Genomic DNA, 16287 nt, shown 5'->3' on the forward strand with positions numbered 1-16287 from the left:
TAGTGACGCAGACCCCGCCCGCTGAGGGTGGGCGAGCCCTGTCCGCTGAGGGTGGACGTCCCTGAATTCGTTTTCTTTTCGATTTGGGAACTCGGGCGGATTGTGACGCGATCTTGCCTGATTGAGGTGGGCAAGTCCCTATTTCATTTTTTTCTTGTGATTTTTTTTTGAGAATTTATTTTTATTCATTCTTGTAGGAGCGAATTCTTCCGAGGGATGCTCGGATTTAGTTGCAACCTGAATGTGGGTTGACAACGTGCTTAGACGGACCATTGTCTCGTGATCATCATCTTTCATGGTTTTGAGCTAGTCTTTACGGCTCAATTTTGCCACTACCTGGGTCCTTGATAAGGGGACTATGTATAAGTATCAACGGCGACCTTTGTCTTGAGGTCGTAAACCGGTTTTATTTTTTTAGACATCCAAACACGGGACTTCGTACAGTGTAGTCTGGGAATATTTTTTTTTAACTTCGCATAATATATTTTCTTTCGAGCCCCCAAGCATTCGTGCTTGATGGTCATTTCTTGTTAAAAAGGTTCCTTGGGGATAAGCATTCTGTAATGTCCTTGATCGTGTTTGGGACTGTGCTCGTAAGTGAGAGCGATCTTTGTAGTGGTGTGCTACTCTTAATAAAGCCGTGAGGAGCGACTTTCAGTAGAGGAATCGGCAATTTTCGAGTCGAATGGATGCGGCAGGGCCCACTAGAAGTTAGGGCCTTTTTTGAGCCTGGGTTCACTTCCGGCGCCCAGGCCTGGGCGTTGAAATAATTCACGCCCAGGTGGGGCGTTGAAAGTGTTGTTTGGGCTGGTCTTTTGATGACACAGTCGGCCTCGTCTTGGAAGTTCTATGTATTTTCTTCTCTTTTGTTTTTTTCTTTATATTTAGAACGTGATGATTTTCTTGAGAAGCTGTAGCCGATTGGTGGACTACGGTGCTTGTCGCTTTGGGGCGATTATTTTAAGGAACTGTTGCTCTTTAAGGCGTACAGTTATTGCAACAGTTGGGCGAGTCTATATGGCCCGAGGAACATACCTTGAGGCGTAAGACTTTGATCGCTCTTGTATATATTTTTTTTTGAATGCGTTCGTGAATGATGACATGTATGTGCGAACGAGTATTCATAGAATGGCCGTTGTGTGCGGTCCATTAATCAGTTTGCTTGAATCATTTTTTTTTAGCAATGACTGATTGTGAATAGTTTGCTTAGAAGCTTGATAGGGTTCAGGCCCATTCATGAAGTGGGCTCAAACATCGTGCCCTTTCGATTGTTCAAACATTTTCTTCGAGATTTTATTTTTTTTTATTTTGCTATGGTTGTTTCGTAGCTTGGAGCTCCCAAGTGTGCATGTTGGGATGCTTCCTTTTGGCGTACGATTTTGTAGGTTCTTTCGAGAAAGATGCCTTGGGGTTTCGCTCGTGTAGGTGCGAGATGTCCCTTCCGTGGTAGGTAATGTTTTGGCTACCTTTAATCCTTAATGTAGAAGTCGTGTGGCTTGCATTTGGGCGATAAGTAGTATTTGCCTCTTACTCTTGGTCGTGCTTGCATTAGTGCAATGTGCCTTACCTTTTTAAGAATTGTACTGTGGGATTATGGTGCAACGCAGGCTTGTGTGGCCTAACGGCGTGTCTTAGAACATTCCTCCAAGTGTTGGGATATCATTAGTCGGAGTTTTGGTGACTCGCGATTTTCAGTTACCCTTGTTAGTGGGGTGACTTTATATACTCTAAGTAGTGCTTTAGAATTTTGGAGGGGTTGTAGCCATTCTAAGGTTCGTTTTGCACGATTAAAGCTTAGGATTGAGCCCCTATGACATATGTATAGCATTAGCATCGAGAATTTGCGATAAAATCGTCATTTCGAGCATTTTTAGAGTGTTTTTCTCAAGCCCCCAATTGTAGCTACGGGATTGGCTTGGTGCTATAATGCTTTGCATACGTTTTTATGCATTCATGGTGACATGGATCATGAATAGTTTGAACCAGACTCGTTTAGTGCGAGGTCTGTTCTCAAGGTAGTCACATCTTGAAGTATGCCTTGACTAAAAGCTAGGTGCCTTTCTTTACCCATAATCATATTTAAAAATCTTTTTTACTCACTTGCAACGTTGAGATGGACGCACACTAAGCTTAAACCAACGACACTTTATTTGTCCGAAGAAATCTTTAAAAATCATTTGAAAATTATTTAAAATCCGAGTCCTACGGTGTACAATCCGAGGTGTCCTAAGTAGGTTGACATATAAAAGGGTTCGTACAGGATCACATGAGTGAATCAAAATACTGTTACGATTTTTGGAATGATGTCTAAGGATTTGCTGGAAGCCAGGGTGCAGGCGTCAAGATATACTTGTGCCCGTTTGGCATGTGCTTTAGGCTTTTAGGGCCATCTTTTCCAGAATTGCGGGAATATAAACCGTTGTCAAATTGACTTAGATTTACTTGGTGTATGTCTGTACAAAAGGTCAAGGTATATTTAGTTCTTTCCCTAGCTCTTTCATTTCAATTTTTAGCCCCCAATTGCTATTATGTCTTCCCATTAAGGATGTTTTTAGATTTCGATTTTAGATGCCCGTGTCATATGTCTGAGTAGGGTGAGCCTTGGTTAAGTGCCAAGTCCTATTGACAATGTCTGCTTTGTTTTTTTTTTCAAAGGGGATTCGCAAGCATTCGAATTACCATGAACGGGTGCCCTGAGTTCGAACGAACGATGGGGCGATGCCGCAGAACGATCCTCTTTATTGCAAGCTTACTGCCTTTGCTACTTGTTGGCGATCATGACTGTGTCTAGTGGTGAAAGAAGGTCTTTAAGCGAACGACTATGTCTAGTGGTGAAAGAAAGTCTTTAAGTGAGTTAGTTCGTTTTAGAGAGGGTCAAGTCGAGTGCTTTAGAGGTCATGGACACTTGCGCTAGCCCCCATTCAATTGAGGCAGAGCGATCTTTTGAGTCTTGGCTAAGTGCCTAGGAGTGTGAGTGCTCCTTCTGGCAAGGGTACGTGCCTTTATTATTTTTCGATGTGTGCTCATTAATTTTGGCATCTTGGTGACTTGGATTCTTCCTTTAAATTTTTCTTTCGACTTGGGTTGCAAGTAATTAAATTTCAATAAGGGACTTCTATTTTTATTCTTGTTATTCTATAGGCTTTAATATTTTTGCAAATTGGTTGGACCGAATCATGGATTGCCTACGTATCCGCCTTAAATAGATTTAATTTGGAATCAGGTCTTGCGTAGTTCTTAGCCTATAAAATGGTTTCTTAGAATGCCGAATTCGATAAGTATGTTCTGAGGTGAAAACATATTATTTGAAACGGTAGAATAAATGAAGTTTGTTATTATTTTAATCTGCTGCTTTGCCGTAAGCCAAAAATTTGTTTTATATTTTTTTTTTGAGTACATGTATTTTTTGGTGGTACGTATGTCTGAATACGTGTTGTACCCCTCCAAGTGTTCGTTATTTTTCCGTGCATGTGCGGATAAAATGACGAGCACTTCTGGACAAAATTTGGCGAGCAGAGAGATTCAGCGCCCAGGCTGGGGCGCTAAAGATTTCGGCGCCCAGCTGTGGGCGCTAAAAATTATTTCTGGGCGGATCTTTTTTGTGCGCTAGATGCTTCTTTTCCTTTTTAGAGTAACTTTAGAGGCGCTTTGCAAAGTTTGCTTTTGTATTATTTACTTTTTTTGTACTTTTCATTTGTCTTTTTTTTTTTATATTCGTGACTCAAGACGGTTTGAAAGGCGGGTTGAATGAGATAGGATAATTTGTATAGGTATTGGTCAAGCATGAGGATTATATTAGCTAGGGCTCACAATTTGCAGCCTCGAACTAGTGTCGTGAGTTTAAATTAACCAAGGTCAATGAGTAGTATGGGGACGACTTAAGGGTATATCAACAGTATGTATCCACACAAGTTATATGGTCATTATGCTAATGGTGGTGTAAGAACAGGTTTTGGGCTTTGGAAATAATGGGTATGACGCACGTGTCAATGGCCGTGCGTGGTTTGCGGTTGACAACAAGTTCAAGAACAAGAGTCGAGGTAATGGTTTCTTGGGTTATGGCAATGAGAACATGGATGGGTTAGATGAGCTGAACAGGGACCCCAGAGCGAATGCGTCTAAGAGCATAAGGATTGGAAAGGGTAGAAATCGTAGAATTTTATGATTTGGATTGGTTGACTCAATTCTCTTCCTTCGTTTACTTGGGTAAATTTCGTACTTTGGGAGGTACGGGCTAAGTATTTCATGGCTCGCTCTTTTCGCTCTCCCTTTTCTCTTTCTATTTTTTTCTTTTTGCTTGGGATTTCTCCCCAACATAAATCCTTCAATCAATTTGGGCTAAAGGGTAGATGGTTGTGGTCTTTGAGTCACGAGGCGAGACTGAGTGAGCCTCGTTTGGTGGGCCTATAGTGGACCTTTTAATTTTCGTAGGCCTAGGGTGGACCTTTTAAATTGTCTTACTTTGCAAGCGTATTTAGTCGTTTCTTAAAATGTGCAAATAGCGTAGATTCAAATTGTTGCTTTTACCTTATTGAAATTTAACGAAAGAATTACATCGAAAAATAATTTTTTGTTTCTTTTCAGATTCCGGTTTTACGGGATTTAATTGGAAGTTGTGATTTAGACTCAAACTTTCATTAATCTTTCTGATTATAACCCGTGTATGAATACAAGGAGGTGGCCTAGACGCAAAATAATGACATGGCGTAAGCCTATAATACTTGACCAAGCGACTCTCATACTTAGGCTAATTGGACCATAACTTTCGTTGGTTGACACTTTAGATTTTAACCCTTGGGTGTTCACTTGTCATGCGCCATTTTGCTTAATGTTGGCAAGGTAGTTAGTTGGGGAGATCGAATTTTTATTTTTGCAAGACTAGAATCATTAGTGCGGCTTCTCTCTTAGCGTGTATTGCTTTACCCCAATGGTAGCCTTATGGCATGCCGATTTGGGTATTTTCATGGTTGGTCATGTTGCATTCATGGAAAATCTTTTAGTCCGTACTTAATAGTATTTCAAGGAGTGAGTGACTCGAGAGGACTATGATAGTCGTGACCCAATGTGATTATAAGCCTTGAGGCCATTAATTTTTTCTTTGCTAATGGTGTTGACACCTTAGGTTCACTTTGGGGGTTGTGCGACTATGGGGGAATGATTTTCAGAATGTGACTGTTTCCATTTTGCAAATACTATAAATATATTCTTTTTATTGGTGAGAGAGAGTATTAAGGCCGTTGATTCTTAGCAAAGGATGACAATTACATATGGGTGCTCATTGATTTAAATGTTAGGAGAGGAGACTCAATATGGTTTAACCTTTTAACTTGCAGAACGACACCAAGCATTAGGACCGATTCTATGGATAAGACAACTAAGACTTAGGATTTAGATTGTATTTTGGCATAGCCTAGTCTAGACTCGGATTTATTTTTTTTATTCGAACATTATTTTTTTTGAAAACTTCATTTGAACATTATTTTTTGAATACTTTGCCCATGTGACATTCAAGGTTTAATTAGCATGCTCGGTTTTGATGCCGAGCATTGTCGTCGTAGGAGGCCTAACAACGACACAAAGAGTTATTTATTTTTATTTTTTATTTTTTTGTCGCTTTTAGAATAGAGTGCCTTTTCATACGCCCTCGCAGCAATTTTTTTCGAAAAGTTTATTTTTTTTTTTTTTGCTACGTATATTTTTTTTTCATACGACCAAAAGGCCAGGCAGCCACTTCAGCGCCCAGCAGTGGGCGTGAGAAATTTCGGCGCCCAGCCAGGGGCGTCGAAAATGCGTCCCTGGCTGGTTCTCGTTTTCTGTTTGCGTCTACTTTTGTTTATGCGACTTCGATTTTGCGTGCTTGCCTAATAACGTCCTTACGCGTTGTGCAGCGTTTGTGGGATTCGTTACAGGCCATCCCGAGCGTCGCTTATTTTTGTGGCGATCGTTCGGGTTTGTGGAACACGTATTTTTGGTATAACTCTTTGGCCAATTGGTTTATGAATGTTTGGATAATTTTTAAGGTCGTTGGTTTTTCTAGGATTATTTGTCTAGTATTATTCGTATGCACAGTGATAACATAGTCACATAGTTCGCTACACATAACTACATTACAAACATGGATTTGAAAATTAAATATGTCACGTAGTTTATGATAGGCTTCTATGGGTAGTTTATTTGCGCCTGGCTTGGTACCGCTTCTATCATAGATCCAACACATGCCCCGGTCGAGGTAGTGTCTTCAACAGACGAATTTCGCTCAAGAGGCCAACCCGCAAGTGCAAGCCAAGGGGGCATGCAGGCGAGAGGGACCTAATGAGCGAGCGATTGGGTTCGGGATAGGTGTACTACCTGCACAAGTACCGAGTGGGAAACATGCGCGGCGTATGCACCCCCCTATTGGCGAAAAAAGGTATCCTTAGTCCCAACTCCCGAGGGAGCCGAGATTCGTTATGCGGTTCTGCCCGTTCACATTAATATGCTGATTTTCAGGTCATCCCAACTTGATGGGGAAATAAACGCGGGGTAGGATCGTTTCACCCTTCGGCTATTTTGATTACCTACAAGCACGAGTATTTCCTTCACTTTCCCCAGTGGAGTCGCCACTGTGAGGGGGTCGAAAAAGCGCGAGGCTAATGCGTGACCTTGTCCCTCGTGGGTGTGACGATTCTTTTTATTCAAGCAAGTGTAATTGGATTTCCTGTGAGTATACACCCAATTGACTAGTAATATAGGAGTCGCCATTCAGTTTTTAACGACAATGAGAAAAACTGACAAAACCCGGTTATTGTGACATAAAGGGAGTGCAATTATGTTTGACCACGACGGCCGTAGGTTCCCTTGTGATCCCTGGTGTGGGGATCTCTCAATATACACCCGCAAGGTAGAGATTGAGGGTTCGGGGGACTGTAACTACCGAGAGGAGTACTTCGCTTGTCGATAACTCCAGAGGCAGGATATCCTTACTAGCTCAGCATAAATAATTGAAGGGACATGCGTTAACTATTAAACTAATCTGAGTTGATTTTAGCAATATCCAACATATAATACTAACTCGATCGTGATTATCTGATTTAAATAGCATTGAGGGACCTAGCATGATAATCCGATTTCCCAAAAATATTATATTTGTTAGGCGTGATAGAACAATCGGATTAGGTTAGTTTAACAGTTCATAAAAAGGGTGAGGAAAGCAGTTAAATCATCGAAAAGGGACACATTACGACGCACCCTTGAGAGGTGCGTCACGGTTCTCAGAAAACTAACCACTTTGACTTTGCTATTTCTCCTTTTTATTTAACGAATCTCAATTATGGGACAGGATACGTTCTGTTCGATTTATGGATCGATTGCGACAGAACGCGTGAACAGTTTCGCAGCGAGAGGCTTAGGCTAAGGGTTGGAGTCAATACTCAGAATATAATTGTGTGTTGTTGTGTGTTCTTTCACGTCGAATTTAGGGGCCTATTTATAGGGAAGAGTTCGTGGAAAGATAGAATTGCAGAGTTCTAATCCACAAAGAATTAGGAAAAAACACGTCCCAGGTATTTTCAGCGCCCAGGGCTGGGCGTCAAAGATTTCGGCGCCCAGCTCTGGGCGTTGAAAATATGATCCAGGCAATTTCAGCGCCCAGGGTTGGGCGTTGAAATTGCTGTTTGGGCCGTTTCTTTGTCAGATTCGGATTCCTGAAATCCGTAGAGTTTGAGATTAATTCGAGTCTTTTAGCGCGTATCAATTTTTTGACGGAATGCGTCTGGGCCCGTTACGAACTCTAGGCTCTTTAGGATTTTAATTAATACGTAACTCTTATTTCCGAATCCTATTAGGAATAGGATTCTCGCAGTTTTCTATCTCATTTAGGATTTATGTTGGAATGCAACACCTAATTCTGACAGGTTTCTATCTTTTATGATTTGCCACTTTTAGAAGCTACCTTTTACGGCAGTTACTATTTTTAGCAGGTTTCCATAAATAGCAGGTTACGGGTGAAATGAAATGGGGAATCGAGATTCGTTTATTTTATAGGAGACGCGTTGTCAAGTGGAGTTTTTACGCTTTCATCATCGAACCTTTCCCTTGCGGGAACGGGGACAAAAGTAGGTGTCTACACTTAGTTAAAGCATTCATAACTTAGACTTACTCATATGGGTTGAGAGTCTCTTTTGAGTCTCTCCATTGTGTTTGATTTAGTAATTATTTTTACAGAATCCAAACAACGCTTTAGATCCTATCCAATAGATCTTTAACCCAGTATGTTCTAAGTTTCGCCATGGTTCTAATATTGACAAATACTTTCAAATCTAACCATTTGAATGTCATTTTCAATAGAGAGATATGTATCTCATATATAGAACCAATAAACATGACTTAGCTCCCACTAAACTCCTCATCTATAAGATGATCCATATTTTCATAAAGCTATGATTGCTCAATAGCCTTTTAGACAAATATGGTCCAATTCCCACTTGCATGCTTTAATCTACGAATACATTTCTTAAGCTTGCTCTTTTATCTAGCATCCAAAACTTTTACATTGTGTGATCTGCACAATTCCTTTCTACAAGTCCAATTGAGTAAGGTGTTTCATTTTCCAATTGCCATATTGCCATATGCAATGATTGCTAGATTTATCCAAAATAGTTTAAGCATTCCGACTTGGTGAAAAAGATTTCAACATTATCAAAGCCGTGAAGTTGTTTACAATCTTTAACCACCAATCTAGCTTCTCTTTTGTATGTGTATACAATATCATCTCTGTATGTTTTTAAAACATGTTTGCAACCAATGGGAGTAAACCCTTTATGCAAATCAACGTTGTATGTTTAGAAAACATATTTGCAACTAATGGGAGTGAACCCTTTATGCAAATCAACGTTCTATGTTTAGAAAACATGTTTGCAACTAATGGGAGTGAACCCTTTATGCAAATCAACCAAATCATAGATTTGATTCTTCAAGATGAAGGTACTTTGGATGAAATGGCCTCAAACCATTTTGATTGGCCTCGAACCATACTTGGGAATTTTAATTCGTCGTAGCTAACCTGTAAGTCGTATGTTTTTGAAGCACTTTCCAAAGTCTTCATAGTTTTCATTCCTCAAGATATCTATGTATCTATCTTGGTTGAATTCTATTTCTTATACGATTTACCTAGGTATTGAACATCAAACGTTAGTGTCTATAAAGACGTTACTCAAGTCCTTTGAGTATTAGGATTCTCTTGAAGCACTTCTAAAGTCTTCACGAAGCTCTTCCAAAGGCTTCTAAATACGGAGCTTTTCCAAAGACTCCTAAGTATCCTACATTTGTTTGTTGCTTGACTCGAAGTCCATTCGAGGTCATTTTCTCCCACTTGCCTTTTTGGAAATATGATGGTTTCCTAAAAGAGAGTATCTTAAGCAACAACCATATGTTCTGAGATTTGTGGTAGAATCAATACCTTTTGTTTCTATGAGTCGCTCATAAAGAAACATATATCTATCCTTGAGTTTGTTTGATGTAAACACTAACTCCCACTGGGTTCTACAACCCTAGATATATATGTACTGAAAAGATGTACTGAACCGCAGTTCAATCCTTATGACATCTTATCCTCAGCTTTGACAACCTTGTTTAGTGTGATAGTCTCTTGAGAGTATCATTTAGAAACTATATAGGAAAATAGTCGTGATTATCGTTAATCGAATGGATTCCGATTTCTCCATTTGGACATACCATATTCTTATGGAGCTTCAATTGTTATAATGCCATATAAACAATCTAGATAATCTTTCTTGGCTCATGCAAACATCATCTTGACCCAGCCTAGATGTTCCTAAATTCTTGCCAAGTTGATTTTATACCCTTTTGTGAATTACATTGAAGCATTTCACACATTTCACTTTGAGTAAATATAGTCATATTTTCTCAAATTCTTGTGAAATAGGTAGGTCATAAAATCCATCTTTGGGCTATGAACTTTATTGTCTAGAAACTTCTAACAATAGTCCTTTTCTATGTCATGTTCAACAAGCAAGACCCACGTGTCTTAAATTAACCAACTTTCAGAAATCCATGCCATGGAATCTTAGAATGTTGACTTGTTGATATGGTCGTATGACATTGCCAAAGATATGTGGAACACAAATCAAAGTATTTGATTTAAACCTTCTGAAGTTTGAGTGTGAAGAGATTCGTTTGTTTATTAATCAATCATATGACTCAACCCTTAAATGACCATTTCATTCAAATAAACACTCAACGAATGTTTTTGTTTACTTTGAATGTGAGTCTTTCTGTTGTCCAAATAGAAATTGATTATGATGATTAATGGAACATAATACCATTAAGTTCCAGCCTTTAGAAGGACTTTAAAACAAACATGATGACCCTACAATTAATGTAGCACAACTTTGCTTCATTTCCCACTTGTAGGTCAATAACCAGACTTAGCTCCCGGAATTTGAGTTCTTAACAAGAGTTTAGAACCTCAAGCGGTAATCTAATACCTTAGGAGTTTATTTTCTAAGTCGTTTCTCTTTAACACAAACTTTTAGGTAGAAATTGAATATTGAATTCATTTCTTTTGTTCCCCTTTCCTATCCTTTCCAGCACGTTTTCTTATAGTCCTAAAGATTTTACTCTTTGCTTGATCTTCTTACTTTGTTATGCGTACAAAGTCCCTTTCTTTTATTCACTTTGAATGACCACATCCAATGAGTCTAGTTCATTATCGAATCAAAAGAAGATTGGTTGTTAACCATTGGTTATACATGAGTCTTTAACTCAATACGTCATTATTTCAAAACTACCCAGTATTTTGAATATATGAGGTCCAATTGGTCTACCATTCAAATTTTTAGTTTGAAAACAACCATGAAGATCACTATAAGAAAATAGCATTCAAGATACGCTCTCACTCTCCTTTTCTTTGAGAATCGCTCTCAAAATAGTTACCAATCGATCGAGGAAATATCGCAGTTCTATCGTCCGAACGCAATAAAGTTGAAGATTTACGATTCTACAAAATGAACTAGCAAAGAAAAACATTTATCATACTTTAATAACTTGAAATAAAAGCATTCACGCAATCATCAAAGCTATTAAACATTTCATTCATGCAAAAAGCAAAGCATGGTCCAGAATGAATGGAACGATTCCAAGACCCCAAAAGTTCTAAATCCTTAAGCAGCTTTAGCATGTCTTAAGTAGTTTAAGATTTTAGGTAAGCAAAACCTATTGCTAGTAATCTCCAAATTACTCTTGGTTAATAAATTAATGCCATAATTTATCCCATTATCACAACATAATGCCATTGTTGTTTGAGTTGTAACCACAATCAACGTGCTCCTTTAGGATGCCTTACCACCTAAGTCAACTAAAATAGCACCTCGCTTTAGCGTAAACCTACTATCTTAGATCCCTAGATTTTTGTAAGTGTTGATTTGGAAGGCAATTTTTAAACTCAATATTACTTGGACCTAGTTGTTTCTATGTTGGTTCGATTATTTAGTGAACTTAAAACTAATCGATTCATAGAAAACAACCTGTTCATGCAAAGCATACATACATTCATACATTCACGCATAATATATATATATAGAAGTGCATAAATAAATGGTGATCTAGTATGGCCCAAAACATCTTGTCTTGAAGCATCCAATCTTCATCACCTCCTTGTTAGCTTGGCATCGTCTTGAATCTTCGTTCAAATGCTAACTTAAAGTTCTAAACTTAGAAATACTTGAAAATAATAAAACGGATTTTTCATGAAATGCCCCTGAGGTTTGCTTTAATGCACCAAATACCCCTAAACTTTCCAGAATGCACCAAATACCCCTGAGGTTTAAAACAATAACACAAAATGCCCTTAATGAGTATTTTCCGTCTATTCCGTTAATTCTCCGTTAGAATGAAATTACTTTTTTGCCCTTACTCAACCAATTTCTCTACTAATTATAATACTAACCTTTAATTATATTAATTAAATCCAAAAATTTAATTAACTACTGTTATTTAATATGAAAAAAACCCAATTTTTTTCCCTGGGATCTTCTTCCTTCACGCAATTTCTGGGCTCTTCTTCTTCCTTCACGCCATCAATTATCATCTTGTTCTTTTTCTTCTTCTTCCACCATCATCATCCCTAACTAAAACCCTATTTCATTAACTTGCCCTTGGTCGGTCCTTTCTCTCTCCTCACCGTCACTTTCCTTCAATTCTTTCATCCCTCCTAAAAAAAATCACCATTTTCTCTCTCCTCAAGCTACAACAATGGTGGATTTGCAATCCATTTTATTACCGAATAACAGCAACATCAACAACGACACTTCATTAATCTGGGTTTTCAAATTGATTTTTTTACAAATATTTTGTTTGGAAGAATTGATTTTTTATTTTTTTTGCAATTACCCCCATTTGATATTTTTGGGGTTTTCATTAATCTGGGTTTTCGAAGATGGAAGAAAGGTGGATTGTTTATAGGAAGGGGCAAGATTGTTGAAATGGCGGTGGAGCGCCGCCATCGCTTGCATGTTAGTCGGAGGTTTTTTGGATCACCATGGAGCAATTTAGCAATTGATCTCACTATTTCAACATGGAATGTTGGAACAGCTTGTCTTTGGCCGTTTACTCCTCATCTCAATCTTTTTTCAGTTAAGCAAGTTATGCGGTTCGTGCTCTTTGCGTCATCAATTGTTCAATACAGTTTCAGTAATGGCGGCTGGGGCGCCATTCTCACTGATCTTTATGCTCGCAAGGTTTATATTTGGAACATTTAGTTCATTTGTTTTCATTTTTTTGGGTGTTACTTTTAATTGTGAAATTTGTTGTCTTTGGTGCTGAAATTAGGGTATTCATGAATCAATTATTTGATTGAGAATGCTGGCAATTATTTATTTTGATTGAGGTGGGGATGAACAATGAAGTTTGAGAAAGAAAAGAGAAAGAGAAAGTGACAGAGAAAGAGAAAGATAAAGATAAAGGAAAAAAAAGGGAAAAAAATAATAATTTAATGTTAATGGAAAAGTTAACGGAATAGACGGAAAATACTCATTAAGGGCATTCTATGTTATTGTTTAAAACCTCCGGGGTATTTGGTGCATTCTGGAAAGTTTAGGGGTATTTGGTGCATTAAAGCAAACCTCGGGGGCATTTCATGAAAAATCCGATAATAAAATTACATCAAAATTTCCATGGTACGCAGACCATATTTATAACTTTACATTCAAAGATAGAACGGTGCGCAGACCGTATTTAACTATCCTAAATTGGCCATACTAGTCACTTGGAGTACCTGCATTGCATAAAATATATATTCTACGCATTCACCCATTCATATGCTAAAAACGAATGGCCCATGTAAATATGCAAGTATTTACGTGAATTAATTAAAATTCACGTTCACATAAACGCGTCCTAAAAGATTAATCAATTTCCAAATTATTAATCCTTAGACTTTATTCTAATTAAAATTGAATTTAATTAAAATAATGCGACCTACGAAATAATTAAAAATAATTATTTCATTTTAATTTCATTTAGTGGCTCCCACTCAAACCAATAATTATTCCGGATAATTAATTATGAAATATTAAATTAAAACTCGCGGCCCGGCCCAAACAAATAAAATATTGAATTAAATATCCCGTTAGCCCAAATTAATGAAAATATACGAAGCCCAACGAATTAAACGATTTAAAAAAAAAGTCCAACTGCTTGATTGGGCTAGGCTTGCGCCCAGCCCCGCCTCGCGTGAGGCCCAAGAGCACACGAGCAAGAGCTCGCGCACCCCGCCCCATCGCTCGCGCGCGCGTCCCCACAGCGATGCTGCCCTGCGCTGCGTGTTGTGCATCGTGAGCGCTCGACGTCGCAAGGCTTGCGCCTCGCTTGGTCGCAGCCCCACAAGCTACCTCGCCTGCCCTTCCCTCGCCCAGCGCGCACGAGGCACGCAGCATCGCTGCTGCTGCCCGTGTCGCATGGCACGGTCGCGCACAATGGCCTCGTATGGCTCGACGAGCCATACTTCCACCATGCTCATGTTCGTGTTTTTGGTTCGTAAAACGGACCAACTTAATTAAAATTAAATTTAATTCACGAACTTGCATTAATTTTATTTTTCAAAAAAAAGAGTTACGATTTAATTTTCGAAAAACAACGATTTTTAACGATTTAATAAACTTTAACGACAATCCAATTTCGTAAAATTAATAAATCAAGGGCTAACAATATTCAAACTTTCAAGAACGATCGAATCAACTTTAAAGTTTGAACTTGTAATTAATAAAATCCGAAACTTTATATCGTTCATAAACAATTAAATTTCAGATTATTAATAATTTGTTTTAAGTGCGATTAAAATTAAAGAAACCATTCAAAATTTTAATCCAATAATTTTTAAAATTAGCCACTGACCCATGAAATTATACCCCCTTCCCCAATTAACCGAATTATTAAACCAAAGTTAATTAAAATTCAATTAGGGTTGCAAATTTTACGAATTGGGGAAAGGCAAAATTAGGGTTTATACTTATCGGAAAAATCTGAAACTTTTACCATAGATCAAGCATGTACCCAGAAACATTGTGTCAAAATTTCAAGCAATTTCAAGTAGTCTAGGTTGACCTTTTCATTGAATTACTGTCCGACACTTTTAATTTTTAATGAAAAATTAACAAAAACGCCCAAAAAACGATACTTCGAGGCCTGTTTTCGCAATTCTATTCTCTTGAGTTGATCTTAGAAAATCGTTTTCCATCAGATTAGGGTTTCAAAAATCGAAAAAGCGAATATTTTTGATTTCGAAACTGCCAATTTCGCAATTAATCCCATAATTCGAAAAAATTCCGAAAAATCAACAAAAATTCCAAAAACTCCAAAAATTTCGACAATGCAAAAACAATAATAATCATGCTAATTCATGCTTTGAATACATAAGGCTCTGATACCACTGTAGGGGAATACAATTAAACATAATAACATGTGTGGAACTGTGAGGGGGTCGAAAAAGCACGAGGCTAATGCGTGACCTCGTCCCTCGTGGGTGTGACGTTTCTTTTTGTCAAATCAAGTGTAATTGGATTTCATGTGAGTTTACACCCAATTGACTAGTAATATAGGAGTCGCCATTCAGTTTTTAACGACAATGAGAAAAACTGGCAAAACCCGGTTATCGTGACATAAAGGGAATGCAATTATGTTTGACCACGACGGCCGTAGGTTCCCTTGTGATCCCCTGGTGTGGGGATCTCTCAACATACACCCGCAAGGTAGAGATTGAGGGTTCGGGGGACTGTAACTACCGAGAGGAGTACTCGCTCTTCGATAACTCCAAAGGCAGGATATCCTTACTAGCTCAGCATAAATAATTGAAGGGACATGCGTTAACTATTAAACTAATCTGAGTTGATTTTAACAATATGCAACATGTAGTACTAGATCGAACACGATTATCTGATTTAGATTGTATTAAGGGACCTAGCATGATAATCCAATTTCCCATAAATACCATATTTGTTAGGCGTGATAGAACAATCAGATTTAGTTAGTTTAACAGTTCATAAAAGGGCGAGGAAAGCAATAAAACCATGGAAAAGGGACACATTACGACGCACCCTTGAGAGGTGCGTCACGGTTCTCAGAAAACTAACCACTTTGACTTTTCTATTTCTCCTTTTATTTAACCAATCTCAAATTATGGGACAGGATACGTTCTGTTCGATTTATGGATCGATTGCGACAGAACGCATGATCAGTTTTGCAGCGTGAGGCTTAGGCTTATGGGTTTAGAGTCAATACTCATAATAATAATTGTGTGTTGTGTCCTTTTTTCACGTCGAACTTGGGCTATATTTATAGAAAAGAGTTCGTGGAAAGATAGAATTATAGAGCTCTAATCCACGAGGAATTAGGAAAGAATACGTCCCAGGTAATTTCAGCGCCCAGGCCTGGGCGCCGAAGATTTCGGTGCCTAGAGCCAGGCGTTGAAAATAGGATCTGGGCTGTTTTCTTAGTCAGATTCGGATTCTTAGAATCCGAAGTGTTTGAGACTTAATCGAGTCTTTTAGTGCGTATTAACCTTGTGACGGAATGCGTTTGGGCCCGTTACGAACTCTAGGCTCGTTAGGATTTTAATTAATACGTGACTCTTATTTTCGAATCATATTAGGAATAGGATTCTCTCATAATCTCTATCTCATTTAGGATTTATGTTGGAGTGCAACACCTAATTCTGACAGGTTTCTATCTTTTATGACTTGCCACTTTTAACAACTACCCATTACGGCAGTTACTATTTTTAGCAGTTTTCCATAA

This window comes from Spinacia oleracea, chromosome 3, assembly GCF_020520425.1.
Source record: "Spinacia oleracea cultivar Varoflay chromosome 3, BTI_SOV_V1, whole genome shotgun sequence".
Lineage (NCBI taxonomy): Eukaryota > Viridiplantae > Streptophyta > Magnoliopsida > Caryophyllales > Amaranthaceae > Spinacia > Spinacia oleracea.